The sequence below is a fragment of the Mesoplodon mirus genome, assembly GCF_964341445.2.
Source record: "Mesoplodon mirus genome assembly, chromosome: 1".
Taxonomy (NCBI): domain Eukaryota; kingdom Metazoa; phylum Chordata; class Mammalia; order Artiodactyla; family Ziphiidae; genus Mesoplodon; species Mesoplodon mirus.
The window spans coordinates 99,954,483-99,971,487 of record NC_138976.1 but is presented as its reverse complement, the minus strand read 5'-3'; positions in this window follow the sequence as shown (position 1 = coordinate 99,971,487).

Sequence of the window (17,005 nt, the reverse complement as noted above, 5' to 3'; positions counted from 1 at the left end):
AGCAGGCACTGCTTTGCACATCTCACCAGGAGGGTCTTGCCATGAGAGCTGATGAAAGTTGCCCTTGCCAGGAAGCCTCCCCAGGCAGCTCCGCAGAGGTGAAGCCAGGTTGTGAGTCCCCTCCAGTTCTTCCAGGCAATCTCTGCAAGCGTTCAAAGATCGACTATTCTTCCTACTCCTGCTCCTCCCCTTCAGCTCTACTTGATGCTTCCTGATGTTTCTAGGTTTCCTAGGTGGTGCTAAGAATGGATTACTCTGGAAGCAGGGGAGTAACGTGAGGAAGAGCCTCAGTCCACACAGGAAGCCAAGGATGATATCAATCACCCAGGAAGTTGGGCTGGATCTCAGCCAGATAGCAACAGTGTTTTTCAAAGAAAAGAGATTCTCCGTCTTCTGAACTGCATTGCCGCCCTCAGGCAACAGAGCCCTGGGAGTTCACTTGATGGCAGAACCCCAGGCCTGCATCACAGAGCTGTGGCCTTGTCACAAAGGGCACCTGAGTGTGGGGGAGGGGCACTAAGAGCAATAGGCTGAATCACTGCCCCTCCTTCGCGTCCAGACCTTTATCCAGCTTTATCCGGAGAGAGCTGCGGAGAGCCACACCGGCGGACAGGTGGCGGCGCCGGGGCTGGGCGCCGGTGGGGCCGGCCAGGTGCAGGTGGAGGGGCTCGCGGGCCGCACGGACGGCCCCCGGGCCCGCGGCGGAGTCTGGGTCCGGGCCAGCAACCCCCGGAGCGTCGGGTGTGCCACTGCCTTCCAGGGCCGCCTTCGGGCCGCATGGAGCGGCCCCTCTGGCGCTCTGTGGTGGTGGTGGCGGGGGGGGGGGGGTGGCGGAGGAGGTAGGGCCTGCGGCGGTGCCCGGCGGGGGGCGGAGCTGGCGGCCCACGCCGCGGGCGACTAAAGGAGAAGGCGGAGCCGCAGCGGGAGGCCAAAAGCCTACAGCACCCGGTATTCCCAGGCGGTCTCCCATCCAAGTACTAACCAGGCCCGACCCTGCTTCGCTTCCGAGATCAGACGAGATCGGGCGCGTTCAGGCTGGTATGGCCGTAGGCGGGGGCGGGGACCGCGGGCTGCCTCTTGAGGCCCAGCTTCGCTTGTCCTTGCGCCTTACCGCCATCCCCGCGGCCAGCCCGCCCCGGCAGCGCCCCGCCGCCCGCCCAGGCAGGGCAACGGAGGCCTCGGGTACCGCGGCGTGGCGGAGGGGCCATTTTAATTTTCTGGTACAGAAAAACAGAAAAAAACGGAGAGTACAATTAACCTCTTGAAATTGTCCTCTTGCATGGTTGCCCTCTTTAGAAGTTTTGGGTCCATTTTCGACCCCAGGATTGTTTTTCAGGGCAGGGGCCATTTACTGGCTGCAATGAGTGTGAATATTTAGTGACCATGAGCACTGGGTTTAAAGCTGCTTTTGTGGCAAACGGCCACAAGGCGGCAGCATTTCTCCATTCCCAAATCTGGTTACTAGGGCAGCAGAGCCTTTCGGGGAACAATGCAATACAGAAGAAGGCATCACTGAAGTCTCATACAGAATACCGTGTCCTGGTGGATGGTAGAATGACCAGCAGGGTGTAGGAATTAGGAACTACCGGATGTATATCCTCGGTGGCTTCACTGACTGTCCCGACACCGTTTACCAGGTCCCCAGCAGCCCACGGGGCTCTCGTGGTCAGGGCAATCCCAGGATATGGAGCTCACCTGGGCAGGCCCCCCCTCCCCAGCAGCCCATGGTGCTCTCGTGGTCAGGCCCCTCCCAGGATACGGAGCTGCCCTGGGCAGGTACCCCGGCAGGGCTGGGCACACAGGTACCGTGCACGTAGCCCTCATTGCAGAGCAGCCCAGATCACCTGTCACTCAGAGCTGACACAGAGCACCTCAGAGCAGGACTTGAGCTAACAAACAGCAGCTCCGACAGGTCTGTGACCCTGGGCATCACTCTGTGCGGCCTCCCTCTGCCTGGTCTTCCAGAGGCTTCCACCGCAGCCGGGGCACCAGGCCTCTGTCTCCACCCATCACCCCTCCTCTCCCTGACTCCTGGGTTCCTCTCATTAGGAGAGGGTCTTCTTGAAGTTGTCTCCCACTCATGGGCCAGATAAAAGGATTAGAAAACAAGCCGGAGCTGCAGCCCCTTGTCTATCCAGACTCTCAGGAGCCCACACCTGTTCCTTGGACCTGGCCGGTTCAGCGAGGTCCATTTTCTGCAATGTGAGTCCCTGAGGGGTGAGGATGGGCTGACCTGGGCAGCCTGACCCTGCCGGCCAGCCCTCCCCAGGTGTGCCTGGGTTGAGGTCCATATAAACACGGCTCCAGGCAGCAAGAGCCCCTGCAGCTGTGCCTGACGCCATATTCTCTGCCCCGTCAGCAGTCTCGGGGCTGTGCTGGTGGGAGGGAGTGAGGGGCCACGGCTCTGTGGGTGGCCCGGTGTGAGTGGGGCTCTGCTGGACTTTCTGCAGGAGTTGCCGGGCTGCCACCTGCTAAAGAAGAGGATGTGTCACCCATACCTTCCGTTGGAATTTCTCCCCGGGCAGAGGTGAGGAAGGAAAAAAGCAGTGGGGGCCGGGACAGGAGGAGTATCTCAGGCAGGGAAATGGAAAGCTTCCAGAAGAGCGCCCGGGGCCAGGACCATCCTGGCTGGCCTGCAGGCACCAAGTCGGCCTGCGTGCTGTCGCTGCTGTGGCTCCACGGCCCTTCCTCTAGGCTTTCAAGTCCTTGGACATATTCAGGTGTTTTACCTGGGAAGGGTGGGAACAGTTCAGCAGCAGCTGGCCTGGGGCTCGGCTCACGTTGACTCACAGACGCCTCGGCACGGTCCCCCAGCTTTGCAATGACGACGCTCCTTGCGAGGGTTGGGGGGGCTGCTGGCTGCATGGGAGATGATTCCCCACCTCTGACCAACTTCAGAATTGTTTGCCGCTGGAGCCAGTGCCCTGATAGGGTTTTCCTGTGTATAACTGGTGGGTTCTGTTTTTTTTTTTCTTTTTTGGTTCAAGTGAGATTTTATTCCTCTTCTATGTATTTATAGATATAAGCATGGAAATAATTCATTCCTATAAATACATCTGTGTGAAGGGAAGAACTTTTTTTCCGTTTTATTTTAAAATTTTATTTATTTTTTAAAATTTTGAAATTTAAGTTTATTTTATTATTCAGCAGGATTATTATTAGTTATCTATTTTATGCATATACATGTATACAGGACAATCCCAATCTCCCGACTCATCCCACCACCAACAACCCATGGCTTCCCCCCTCTTGGTGTCCATACGTTTGTTCTCTACCTCTGTGTCTCTATTTCTGCCCTGCAAACCGGGTCATCTGTACCATCTTTCTAGGTTCCACATATATGCATTAATATACAATATTTGTTTTTCTCCTTCTGACTTACTTCACTCTGTATGACAGTCTCTAGATCCGTCGACGTCTCCACAGATGACCCAGTTTCGTTCCTTTTTATGGCTGAGTAATATTCCGTTTTATAGATGGACCACATCATTATCCGTTCGTCTGTCTGTGGGCATTTAGGTTGCTTCCATTACCTGGCTATTGTAAATAGTGCTGCAATGAACATTGTGGTGAATGTGTCTTTTTGATTTATGGTTTTCTCTGGCTATATGCCCAGAAGTGGGATTGCTGGATCCTATGGTAATTCTATTTTTAGTTTTTTAAGGAACCTCCATGCTGTTCTCCATAGTGACTGTATCAATTTACATTCCCACCAATAGTGGAAGAAGGTTCCTTTGGTCCACACCCTCCCCAGCATTTGTTGTTTGTACATTTTCTGATGATGCCCATTCTAACAGGTGTGAGGTGATACCTCACTGTAGTTTTGATGTGCATTTCTCTAATGATGAGTGATGTTGAGCAGCTTTTCATGTGCGTCTTGGCCATCTCTGTGTCTTCTTTGAAGAAACGTCTATTTAGATCTTCTGCCCATTTTTGTATTGGGTTGTTTGTTTTTTTTTTTTTTAATATTAAGCTGCATGAGCTGTTATATATATTGGAGATTAAACCTTTGTCCGTGGATTCGTTTGCAAATATTTTCTCCCATTCTGAGGGTTGCCTTTTTCCATTCCCGTTTTTTTTTTTTTTAACAAAGAAAGAAAGAAAGAAAAAGAAGCAGAACCCTAATGTGCAGAACAAATATGCAGAACAAAATATGCCTCTTGAAATTGTCGTTTTGAAATACGGACGTCTTTTGAATTTTTTGGTCGATATATGACCCCAGGATTTGTTTTCAGGGCAGGTGTCATTTACAGGCCTGCAATGATTTTGAATATCAACTGACATTAGCGTTGGGATTAAAGGTGCTGTTGTGTGAGACGGCCACAAGGGGGCAGCAGTTCTCCCTTACCAAATCTGGTTACTAGGGCAGCAGAGCCTCAATGGGAGTCGTGCTCTAGGTTGTAATTTAGAATGGAATGTGCCAGGAGAAGGCCCCTTATGTTTGTCTCACTACGTCTTGTTCGTTTTTTTAATTTAATTTTTTTATTTTTTATTTTATCACAGCGTGTTTGATTACAATGTTTGGCTTGTTGCAGGTGTGCAAGATGTGGTTCTTTTACACATATACATATGTCTGTTCTTGCTGGGATCCTTTTCCCATGTACGTTATGACAGAATGTTGAGTAGTCTTCTCTTGGTATTCTGTAGGTCTTTGGTGATTATATATTTCACCTGTGTTTGTATATGTCTGTTCACCCCAATCTCGTAATGTATCCAATCCTCACACCTTTCCGTTGGTGAACCATAAGTTTGTTTAATGAATCTGGGATTGCCCTTCTCTGTGGAAATATCTTCACTGGTATCAATTTTTAGGTAACACCTATAAGTGATATCATACGATACGTGTCTTTCTCTTTCTGACTTACTACAAGTCACGTGATCACCTCTAGACTCATCTACGGTGCTGCAAATGGCATGGTGTCCTTTTCTTCCTTGGCTAATATTCTGTCTGTACATGTACCAGTTCTTCTTTGTCCCCTCATCTGTTGATGGACTTTTTGGTTGCTTCCACGTCATGGCTGTTGTAATGCTGCGGCAATGCACATTTGCCTGCCTGTGTCTTTCCAATTCTGTCTTCTTAGGTTATAGGCCCAGGAGTGGGCCTGCTGGATCATATGGTAGCGGAATGTTTACCTTGTAGAGGCACCTCCAGTCTGTTCTCATTAGTGGCTCTTACCAGGTTACGTCCCGCTTAAAGTTGAGGGTATGCGCTTCTCCACAACACCTTCAGCATTTTTTGTTTGTAGTTTTTTTGCTGATGTGTGTTCTGACTAGTGTGAGCCGATACCACTTTGTGGCTGGATTTGCATGCGTCTCATAATCCCTTGAAATTGAGCTTTCTGGCATGTCCTTCTTTTCTTCAACTGTGAGTACAGCTTACCTCTTCAAATTGTCTTCGTGAAGTGTGTGTGACATTTAGAAATATTTTGGCCATTACCTCCCTCAAGACGTTTGGAGGGCAGGTTTCATTTACAGCCCACCAGTACTGCTGCATATGAAGTGACCCTTAGCACAGGTCTTAAAGCTGCTGTTGCAGGTAATGGCCAGAGGGCGGCAGCATTTCTGCTTTTCCCAACCTGGGAACTAGGGAAACAGACCATCCGGGCAGTGGTGTTCCTCGGTTAAATATTAGAGTGGAATGTGCCCCCAAGAGCTGATGTCTCCTTAATTATGTTTGTTTTATAAATTGTATTTATATAGATTTTTTATTGGAGTCATATTCCATTGTGTACAGGGACCACTTCTTCTTTGTGCATTCCTCTGTTGATGGACATTTTCGTAGCTTCCAAGTGTTGGCTATGGTAAATATTGCTGGAGTGGAGGATTGCCAGCCTGTGTTTTTTTTGTTTATTGTTTTTTTTTTTTGTTTTTGCGGTACGTGGGCCTCTCACTGCGGTGGACCCTCCCATTGCACAGCACAGGCTCCGGATGCGCAGGCCCAGCAGCCCTAGCTCACGGGACAAGCCGCTCCGCGGCACGTGGGATCTTCCCGACCCGGAGCATGAACGCGTGTCCCCTGCATTGGCAGGCGGGCTCTCAACCACTGCGCCACCAGTGAAGCCCAGCCTGTGTTTTTTTTGATTCTCATCCCCTCAGGCGATAGGCCCAGCAGTGGGTATGCTTGATTGAATGGTAGCTCAGTATTTACCTTTACAAGGCACCTCATTTTTGTTTTCATTACTGGCTCTTACCATGTCCCACTTTGGACCAAGGGTAGGCATTTCTCTAAAACCCCTTCAGCATTTACTTTTTGCAGAATTCTTGCTGATGGCCATTCTGACTGGTGTGAGCGGATAGGTTTTTGTAATTTGGATTTGCATAGCTTTAATTATTCCTAATGTTCAGCATTTTTCCATGCCGTTTTAAATTTCTTTTTTTTTGCTATTACACTATGCTTTTATTAGAAAAAAAAATATATATATATACATGTATTGGGGAACATTAAATATCTTGGATGTGCTAATGAGAAAATCATTTTCTCTACATGGACTGAATTTTTACTTGGAGACATGTTTTCCTACTAAAGGGAAGACTAAAGAAGGATTTTACTGTCGACCAGGCAAGACACCTCCCCAAAGATGACAATGCCTTGGACAGTGTTGATGGCGGGCTGGGGCACCTGGAATCCTTGGCCCATACTGGCAGGTACTAACTGGAAACACACTCTTCCTGGGGGACAAGGATGGGAGGCACCTTAGGCCCAGCTGCTCATCGTCAAACCTTACACTTTTCAAACTATGTTGGTGTCTGACTTCCCTTTCCCTGACAGAACAACTCTGGCCCTTGGAGGTGGCTTTATGACTGCAGGCTGTAGAACCCATCATTCTCCCTTGCTCTGGGTAGGAGGTAAGCCTATGGTAGCAGAAAACCCCACATACTGGGACTTGGAATTCCAGTCTGTGCTCATTTAACTGTGTGGCATGAAGTCCATGGTGAATTGCTCTTTTTTCTTCTACGATCTGTCCAACAGCTGTCATGAGTGCCTGACCCTCAGCAGTCTCACTCTTCAAGATTGATCTGCTTTTGACTGATCCGTGACTCCGGGCAGTGGCTGATATGGGCTTTTTTTTTTTTTTCTTTGCAGAGCATCTCGACCATTGACTTTTTTATTGGGGAAAATCCACTTTAAAAATAGCCTCATCCTTTTTCTGAAGAGGCTTTCTGGAGGGCTATATTTCTTCTCTGGCATGAGCTGGAGACATCTGCTCCCAATAGAGTCTGTTATGCCCCTGACCTGGGCAGGGCGGCTCATACTTCCAGCTTGAGGGGTCCCTCGTTCTTTAAACCTCTCTTCGTGCTCTCCTGGTTTATGCCTCCTACGGTCCTCTCTTTTGTAAGTAGGGGCAATCATCTTGCTCTGGCTCTTCCATGAGTCTTGGAGTTTTGAAGTTTGGGGCTCCTGCTGCCCTAGGTTGCTCCTTTGGCCTTCCATAAGGCCACTTGGCTCCTGGGAAGCTAACGTGTCTCTGGTGGGGACTCTCTGGGGATGGCACTGAGGCACCTGAGAAGCCAAGTTGTCTGCAGCAAGGAACCTGTGTTTGGGAAAGTCCTGAAGCTGGTTGTCTGACTGTACCTTTACTTTGGAGTTAAACTCACTAGCAACCTCCATGTTAAGGCATGGCTCACCTAGAGGTTGGAAAACAGACATTCTAGGTAGTAGGAAACTTTTACTGGCCCCTGGCACCTCTAAACTCCTCATAGGTACATTTGTGGTTTGGGATTTTGTCAACACTTTGGTTTCCAAGATAACACTAGACTGTGGTTGAAGAGCAGGAGACTCCTTGGCCTCCACAGCCTCCCTGGCCTCTTCACCTCTCAAAGATTGGGATCCTAAGTTCACCTCTATCACTGTTACCCTATGGCAGGGGTCTCCTGAGGCCTGACCACCACTCTCCTCTCTTGGCTCGTTCCTGACCATTGCTGAACTTGGACCTGGCTCTAGGCTGTCCCTCTTGACCCATTCCACAGTCTCACTCTTCCAGGTTCTGCCCACAAGGCTGAGTGTGAGGGACTGAGAAGGTGGCCTGCCCTGCTGTGCAGTCAGAGAAGCCTTTGAGGGCCCATGGTAGTCACCAGGTGGAATCGCTCCCAGGGCACTCTGGATTTCCTTACACACAGTGGAGGGGACAAGGAGAGGCCTCTTCAGGGCAGGAACGGACTCTTCTGTTCTCACCTTCTCTCCTGAATGAGCCTGAGGAGGTTTCTCCAGGAACTCAGCAAACGTGACTGTTGAGTGGGACCCAGATACACAGGTGGCTGAAGGGGACGAGGCTAACCGCAGGGTGGTGGAGGGTTGGAACTTTGTCGACTTCAAGAGATTGATGGGCTTGAGGAGCTTGAGGGGGAGGGTCCACCCGTGCTTTACCCAAAACCTTGTAATATGTGCTTCCAGCACCTCTCGAGTGTCTTGAACCAGGAAGGAAACCCTACAGGAGGTGTTCCTGCAGGGTTCCCAACCCTTCAAGCAGTATCCTCCACAGGCTCCAGCAGGCACTGCTTTGCACATCTCACCAGGAGGGTCTTGCCATGAGAGCTGATGAAAGTTGCCCTTGCCAGGAAGCCTCCCCAGGCAGCTCCGCAGAGGTGAAGCCAGGTTGTGAGTCCCCTCCAGTTCTTCCAGGCAATCTCTGCAAGCTTTCAAAGATCGACTTTTCTTCCTACTCCTGCTCCTCCCCTTCAGCTCTACTTGATGCTTCCTGATGTTTCTAGGTTTCCTAGGTGGTGCTAAGAATGGATTACTCTGGAAGCAGGGGAGTAACGTGAGGAAGAGCCCCAGTCCACACAGGAAGCCAAGGATGATATCAATCACCCAGGAAGTTGGGCTGGATCTCAGCCAGATAGCAACAGTGTTTTTCAAAGAAAAGAGATTCTCCGTCTTCTGAACTGCATTGCCGCCCTCAGGCAACAGAGCCCTGGGAGTTCACTTGATGGCAGAACCCCAGGCCTGCATCACAGAGCTGTGGCCTTGTCACAAAGGGCTCCTGAGTGTGGGGGAGGGGCACTAAGAGCAATAGGCTGAATCACTGCCCCTCCTTCGCGTCCAGACCTTTATCCAGCTTTATCCGGAGAGAGCTGCGGAGAGCCACACTGGCGGACAGGTGGCGGCGCCGGGGCTGGGCGCCGGTGGGGCCGGCCAGGTGCAGGTGGAGGGGCTCGCGGGCCGCACGGACGGCCCCCGGGCCCGCGGCGGAGTCTGGGTCCGGGCCGGCAACCCCCGGAGCGTCGGGTGTGCCACTGCCTTCCAGGGCCGCCTTCGGGCCGCATGGAGCGGCCCCTCTGGCGCTCTGTGGTGGTGGTGGCGGGGGGGGGGTGGCGGAGGAGGTGCGGCCTGCAGCAGTGCCCGGCGGGGGGCGGAGCTGGCGGCCCACGCCGCGGGCGACTAAAGGAGAAGGCGGAGCCGCAGCGGGAGGCCAAAAGCCTACAGCACCCGGTATTCCCAGGCGGTCTCCCATCCAAGTACTAACCAGGCCCGACCCTGCTTAGCTTCCGAGATCAGACGAGATCGGGCGCGTTCAGGGTGGTATGGCCGTAGGCGGGGGCGGGGACCGCGGGCTGCCTCTTGAGGCCCAGCTTCGCTTGTCCTTGCGCCTTACCGCCATCCCCGCGGCCAGCCCGCCCCGGCAGCGCCCCGCCGCCCGCCCAGGCAGGGCAACGGAGGCCTCGGGTACCGCGGCGTGGCGGAGGGGCCATTTTAATTTTCTGGTACAGAAAAACAGAAAAAAACGGAGAGTACAATTAACCTCTTGAAATTGTCCTCTTGCATGGTTGCCCTCTTTAGAAGTTTTGGGTCCATTTTCGACCCCAGGATTGTTTTTCAGGGCAGGGGCCATTTACTGGCTGCAATGAGTGTGAATATTTAGTGACCATGAGCACTGGGTTTAAAGCTGCTTTTGTGGCAAACGGCCACAAGGCGGCAGCATTTCTCCATTCCCAAATCTGGTTACTAGGGCAGCAGAGCCTTTCGGGGAACAATGCAATACAGAAGAAGGCATCACTGAAGTCTCATACAGAATACCGTGTCCTGGTGATGGTAGAATGACCAGCAGGGTGTAGGAATTAGGAACTACCGGATGTATATCCTCGGTGGCTTCACTGACTGTCCCGACATCGTTTACCAGGTCCCCAGCAGCCCACGGGGCTCTCGTGGTCAGGGCAATCCCAGGATATGGAGCTCACCTGGGCAGGCCCCCCCTCCCCAGCAGCCCATGGTGCTCTCGTGGTCAGGCCCCTCCCAGGATACGGAGCTGCCCTGGGCAGGTACCCCGGCAGGGCTGGGCACACAGGTACCGTGCACGTAGCCCTCATTGCAGAGCAGCCCAGATCACCTGTCACTCAGAGCTGACACAGAGCACCTCAGAGCAGGACTTGAGCTAACAAACAGCAGCTCCGACAGGTCTGAGACCCTGGGCATCACTCTGTGCGGCCTCCCTCTGCCTGGTCTTCCAGAGGCTTCCACCGCAGCCGGGGCACCAGGCCTCTGTCTCCACCCATCCCCCCTCCTCTCCCTGACTCCTGGGTTCCTCTCATTAGGAGAGGGTCTTCTTGAAGTTGTCTCCCACTCATGGGCCAGATAAAAGGATTAGAAAACAAGCCGGAGCTGCAGCCCCTTGTCTATCCAGACTCTCAGGAGCCCACACCTGTTCCTTGGACCTGGCCGGTTCAGCGAGGTCCATTTTCTGCAATGTGAGTCCCTGAGGGGTGAGGATGGGCTGACCTGGGCAGCCTGACCCTGCCGGCCAGCCCTCCCCAGGTGTGCCTGGGTTGAGGTCCATATAAACACGGCTCCAGGCAGCAAGAGCCCCTGCAGCTGTGCCTGACGCCATATTCTCTGCCCCGTCAGCAGTCTCGGGGCTGTGCTGGTGGGAGGGAGTGAGGGGCCACGGCTCTGTGGGTGGCCCGGTGTGAGCGGGGCTCTGCTGGACTTTCTGCAGGAGTTGCCGGGCTGCCACCTGCTAAAGAAGAGGATGTGTCACCCATACCTTCCGTTGGAATTTCTCCCTGGGCAGAGGTGAGGAAGGAAAAAAGCAGTGGGGGCCGGGACAGGAGGAGTATCTCAGGCAGGGAAATGGAAAGCTTCCAGAAGAGCGCCCGGGGCCAGGACCATCCTGGCTGGCCTGCAGGCACCAAGTCGGCCTGCGTGCTGTCGCTGCTGTGGCTCCACGGCCCTTCCTCTAGGCTTTCAAGTCCTTGGACATATTCAGGTGTTTTACCTGGGAAGGGTGGGAACAGTTCAGCAGCAGCTGGCCTGGGGCTCGGCTCACGTTGACTCACAGACGCCTCGGCACGGTCCCCCAGCTTTGCAATGACGACGCTCCTTGCGGGGGTTGGGGGGGCTGCTGGCTGCATGGGAGATGATTCCCCACCTCTGACCAACTTCAGAATTGTTTGCCGCTGGAGCCAGTGCCCTGATAGGGTTTTCCTGTGTATAACTGGTGGGTTCTGTTTTTTTTTTTCTTTTTTGGTTCAAGTGAGATTTTATTCCTCTTCTATGTATTTATAGATATAAGCATGGAAATAATTCATTCCTATAAATACATCTGTGTGAAGGGAAGAACTTTTTTTCCGTTTTATTTTAAAATTTTATTTATTTTTTAAAATTTTGAAATTTAAGTTTATTTTTTTATTCAGCAGGATTATTATTAGTTATCTATTTTATGCATATACATGTATACAGGACAATCCCAATCTCCCGACTCATCCCACCACCAACAACCCATGGCTTCCCCCCTCTTGGTGTCCATACGTTTGTTCTCTACCTCTGTGTCTCTATTTCTGCCCTGCAAACCGGGTCATCTGTACCATCTTTCTAGGTTCCACATATATGCATTAATATACAATATTTGTTTTTCTCCTTCTGACTTACTTCACTCTGTATGACAGTCTCTAGATCCGTCGACGTCTCCACAGATGACCCAGTTTCGTTCCTTTTTATGGCTGAGTAATATTCCGTTTTATAGATGGACCACATCATTATCCGTTCGTCTGTCTGTGGGCATTTAGGTTGCTTCCATTACCTGGCTATTGTAAATAGTGCTGCAATGAACATTGTGGTGAATGTGTCTTTTTGATTTATGGTTTTCTCTGGCTATATGCCCAGAAGTGGGATTGCTGGATCCTATGGTAATTCTATTTTTAGTTTTTTAAGGAACCTCCATGCTGTTCTCCATAGTGACTGTATCAATTTACATTCCCACCAATAGTGGAAGAGGGTTCCTTTGGTCCACACCCTCCCCAGCATTTGTTGTTTGTACATTTTCTGATGATGCCCATTCTAACAGGTGTGAGGTGATACCTCACTGTAGTTTTGATGTGCATTTCTCTAATGATGAGTGATGTTGAGCAGCTTTTCATGTGCGTCTTGGCCATCTCTGTGTCTTCTTTGAAGAAACGTCTATTTAGATCTTCTGCCCATTTTTGTATTGGGTTGTTTGTTTTTTTTTTTAATATTAAGCTGCATGAGCTGTTATATATATTGGAGATTAAACCTTTGTCCGTGGATTCGTTTGCAAATATTTTCTCCCATTCTGAGGGTTGCCTTTTTCCATTCCCGTTTTTTTTTTTTAACAAAGAAAGAAAGAAAGAAAAAGAAGCAGAACCCTAATGTGCAGAACAAATATGCAGAACAAAATATGCCTCTTGAAAGTGTCGTTTTGAAATACGGACGTCTTTTGAATTTTTTGGTCGATATATGACCCCAGGATTTGTTTTCAGGGCAGGTGTCATTTACAGGCCTGCAATGATTTTGAATATCAACTGACATTAGCGTTGGGATTAAAGGTGCTGTTGTGTGAAACGGCCACAAGGCGGCAGCAGTTCTCCCTTACCAAATCTGGTTACTAGGGCAGCAGAGCCTCAATGGGAGTCGTGCTCTAGGTTGTAATTTAGAATGGAATGTGCCAGGAGAAGGCCCCTTATGTTTGTCTCACTACGTCTTGTTCGTTTTTTTAATTTAATTTTTTTATTTTTTATTTTATCACAGCGTGTTTGATTACAATGTTTGGCTTGTTGCAGGTGTGCAAGATGTGGTTCTTTTACACATATACATATGTCTGTTCTTGCTGGGATCCTTTTCCCATGTACATTATGACAGAATGTTGAGTAGTCTTCTCTTGGTATTCTGTAGGTCTTTGGTGATTATATATTTCACCTGTGTTTGTATATGTCTGTTCACCCCAATCTCGTAATGTATCCAATCCTCACACCTTTCCGTTGGTGAACCATAAGTTTGTTTAATGAATCTGGGATTGCCCTTCTCTGTGGAAATATCTTCACTGGTATCAATTTTTAGGTAACACCTATAAGTGATATCATACGATACGTGTCTTTCTCTTTCTGACTTACTACAAGTCACGTGATCACCTCTAGACTCATCTACGCTGCTGCAAATGGCATGGGGTCCTTTTCTTCCTTGGCTAATATTCTGTCTGTACATGTACCAGTTCTTCTTTGTCCCCTCATCTGTTGATGGACTTTTTGGTTGCTTCCACGTCATGGCTATTGTAATGCTGCGGCAATGCACATTTGCCTGCCTGTGTCTTTCCAATTCTGTCTTCTTAGGTTATAGGACCAGGAGTGGGCCTGCTGGATCATATGGTAGCGGAATGTTTACCTTGTAGAGGCACCTCCAGTCTGTTCTCATTAGTGGCTCTTACCAGGTTACGTCCCGCTTAAAGTTGAGGGTATGCGCTTCTCCACAACACCTTCAGCATTTTTTGTTTGTAGTTTTTTTGCTGATGTGTGTTCTGACTAGTGTGAGCCGATACCACTTTGTGGCTGGATTTGCATGCGTCTCATAATCCCTTGAAATTGAGCTTTCTGGCATGTCCTTCTTTTCTTCAACTGTGAGTACAGCTTACCTCTTCAAATTGTCTTCGTGAAGTGTGTGTGACATTTAGAAATATTTTGGCCATTACCTCCCTCAAGACGTTTGGAGGGCAGGTTTCATTTACAGCCCACCAGTACTGCTGCATATGAAGTGACCCTTAGCACAGGTCTTAAAGCTGCTGTTGCAGGTAATGGCCAGAGGGCGGCAGCATTTCTGCTTTTCCCAACCTGGGAACTAGGGAAACAGACCATCCGGGCAGTGGTGTTCCTCGGTTAAATATTAGAGTGGAATGTGCCCCCAAGAGCTGATGTCTCCTTAATTATGTTTGTTTTATAAATTGTATTTATATAGATTTTTTATTGGAGTCATATTCCATTGTGTACAGGGACCACTTCTTCTTTGTGCATTCCTCTGTTGATGGACATTTTCGTAGCTTCCAAGTGTTGGCTATGGTAAATATTGCTGGAGTGGAGGATTGCCAGCCTGTGTTTTTTTTTTTTTTTTTTTTTTTTTTTTTTTGCGGTACGTGGGCCTCTCACTGCGGTGGACCCTCCCATTGCAGAGCACAGGCTCCGGACGCGCAGGCCCAGCAGCCCTAGCTCACGGGACAAGCCGCTCCGCGGCACGTGGGATCTTCCCGACCCGGAGCATGAACGCGTGTCCCCTGCATTGGCAGGCGGGCTCTCAACCACTGCGCCACCAGTGAAGCCCAGCCTGTGTTTTTTTTGATTCTCATCCCCTCAGGCGATAGGCCCAGCAGTGGGTATGCTTGATTGAATGGTAGCTCAGTATTTACCTTTACAAGGCACCTCATTTTTGTTTTCATTACTGGCTCTTACCATGTCCCACTTTGGACCAAGGGTAGGCATTTCTCTAAAACCCCTTCAGCATTTACTTTTTGCAGAATTCTTGCTGATGGCCATTCTGACTGGTGTGAGCGGATAGGTTTTTGTAATTTGGATTTGCATAGCTTTAATTATTCCTAATGTTCAGCATTTTTCCATGCCGTTTTAAATTTCTTTTTTTTTGCTATTACACTATGCTTTTATTAGAAAAAAAAATATATATATATATACATGTATTGGGGAACATTAAATATCTTGGATGTGCTAATGAGAAAATCATTTTCTCTACATGGACTGAATTTTTACTTGGAGACATGCTTTCCTACTAAAGGGAAGACTAAAGAAGGATTTTACTGTCGACCAGGCAAGACACCTCCCCAAAGATGACAATGCCTTGGACAGTGTTGATGGCGGGCTGGGGCACCTGGAATCCTTGGCCCATACTGGCAGGTACTAACTGGAAACACACTCTTCCTGGGGGACAAGGATGGGAGGCACCTTAGGCCCAGCTGCTCATCGTCAAACCTTACACTTTTCAAACTATGTTGGTGTCTGACTTCCCTTTCCCTGACAGAACAACTCTGGCCCTTGGAGGTGGCTTTATGACTGCAGGCTGTAGAACCCATCATTCTCCCTTGCTCTGGGTAGGAGGTAAGCCTATGGTAGCAGAAACCCCCACATACTGGGACTTGGAATTCCACTCTGTGCTCATTTAACTCTGTGGCATGAAGTCCATGGTGAATTGCTCTTTTTTCTTCTACGATCTGTCCAACAGCTGTCATGAGTGCCTGACCCTCAGCAGTCTCACTCTTCAAGATTGATCTGCTTTTGACTGAACCGTGACTCCGGGCAGTGGCTGATATGGGCTTTTTTTTTTTTTCTTTGCAGAGCATCTCGACCATTGACTTTTTTATTGGGGAAAATCCACTTTAAAAATAGCCTCATCCTTTTTCTGAAGAGGCTTTCTGGAGGGCTATATTTCTTCTCTGGCATGAGCTGGAGACATCTGCTCCCAATAGAGTCTGTTATGCCCCTGACCTGGGCAGGGCGGCTCATACTTCCAGCTTGAGGGGTCCCTCGTTCTTTAAACCTCTCTTCGTGCTCTCCTGGTTTATGCCTCCTACGGTCCTCTCTTTTGTAAGTAGGGGCAATCATCTTGCTCTGGCTCTTCCATGAGTCTTGGAGTTTTGAAGTTTGGGGCTCCTGCTGCCCTAGGTTGCTCCTTTGGCCTTCCATAAGGCCACTTGGCTCCTGGGAAGCTAACGTGTCTCTGGTGGGGACTCTCTGGGGATGGCATTGAGGCACCTGAGAAGCCAAGTTGTCTGCAGCAAGGAACCTGTGTTTGGGAAAGTCCTGAAGCTGGTTGTCTGACTGTACCTTTACTTTGGAGTTAAACTCACTAGCAACCTCCATGTTAAGGCATGGCTCACCTAGAGGTTGGAAAACAGACATTCTAGGTAGTAGGAAACTTTTACTGGCCCCTGGCACCTCTAAACTCCTCATAGGTACATTTGTGGCTTGGGATTTTGTCAACACTTTGGTTTCCAAGATAACACTAGACTGTGGTTGAAGAGCAGGAGACTCCTTGGCCTCCACAGCCTCCCTGGCCTCTTCACCTCTCAAAGATTGGGATCCTAAGTTCACCTCTATCACTGTTACCCTATGGCAGGGGTCTCCTGAGGCCTGACCACCACTCTCCTCTCTTGGCTCGTTCCTGACCATTGCTGAACTTGGACCTGGCTCTAGGCTGTCCCTCTTGACCCATTCCACAGTCTCACTCTTCCAGGTTCTGCCCACAAGGCTGAGTGTGAGGGACTGAGAAGGTGGCCTGCCCTGCTGTGCAGTCAGAGAAGCCTTTGAGGGCCCATGGTAGTCACCAGGTGGAATCGCTCCCAGGGCACTCTGGATTTCCTTACACACAGTGGAGGGGACAAGGAGAGGCCTCTTCAGGGCAGGAATGGACTCTTCTGTTCTCACCTTCTCTCCTGAATGAGCCTGAGGAGGTTTCTCCGGGAACTCAGCAAACGTGACTGTTGAGTGGGACCCAGATACACAGGTGGCTGAAGGGGACGAGGCTAACCGCAGGGTGGTGGAGGGTTGGAACTTTGTCGACTTCAAGAGATTGATGGGCTTGAGGACCTTGAGGGGGAGGGTCCACCCGTGCTTTACCCAAAACCTTGTAATATGTGCTTCCAGCACCTCTCGAGTGTCTTGAACCAGGAAGGAAACCCTACAGGAGGTGTTCCTGCAGGGTTCCCAACCCTTCAAGCAGTATCCTCCACAGGCTCCAGCAGGCACTGCTTTGCACATCTCACCAGGAGGGTCTTGCCATGAG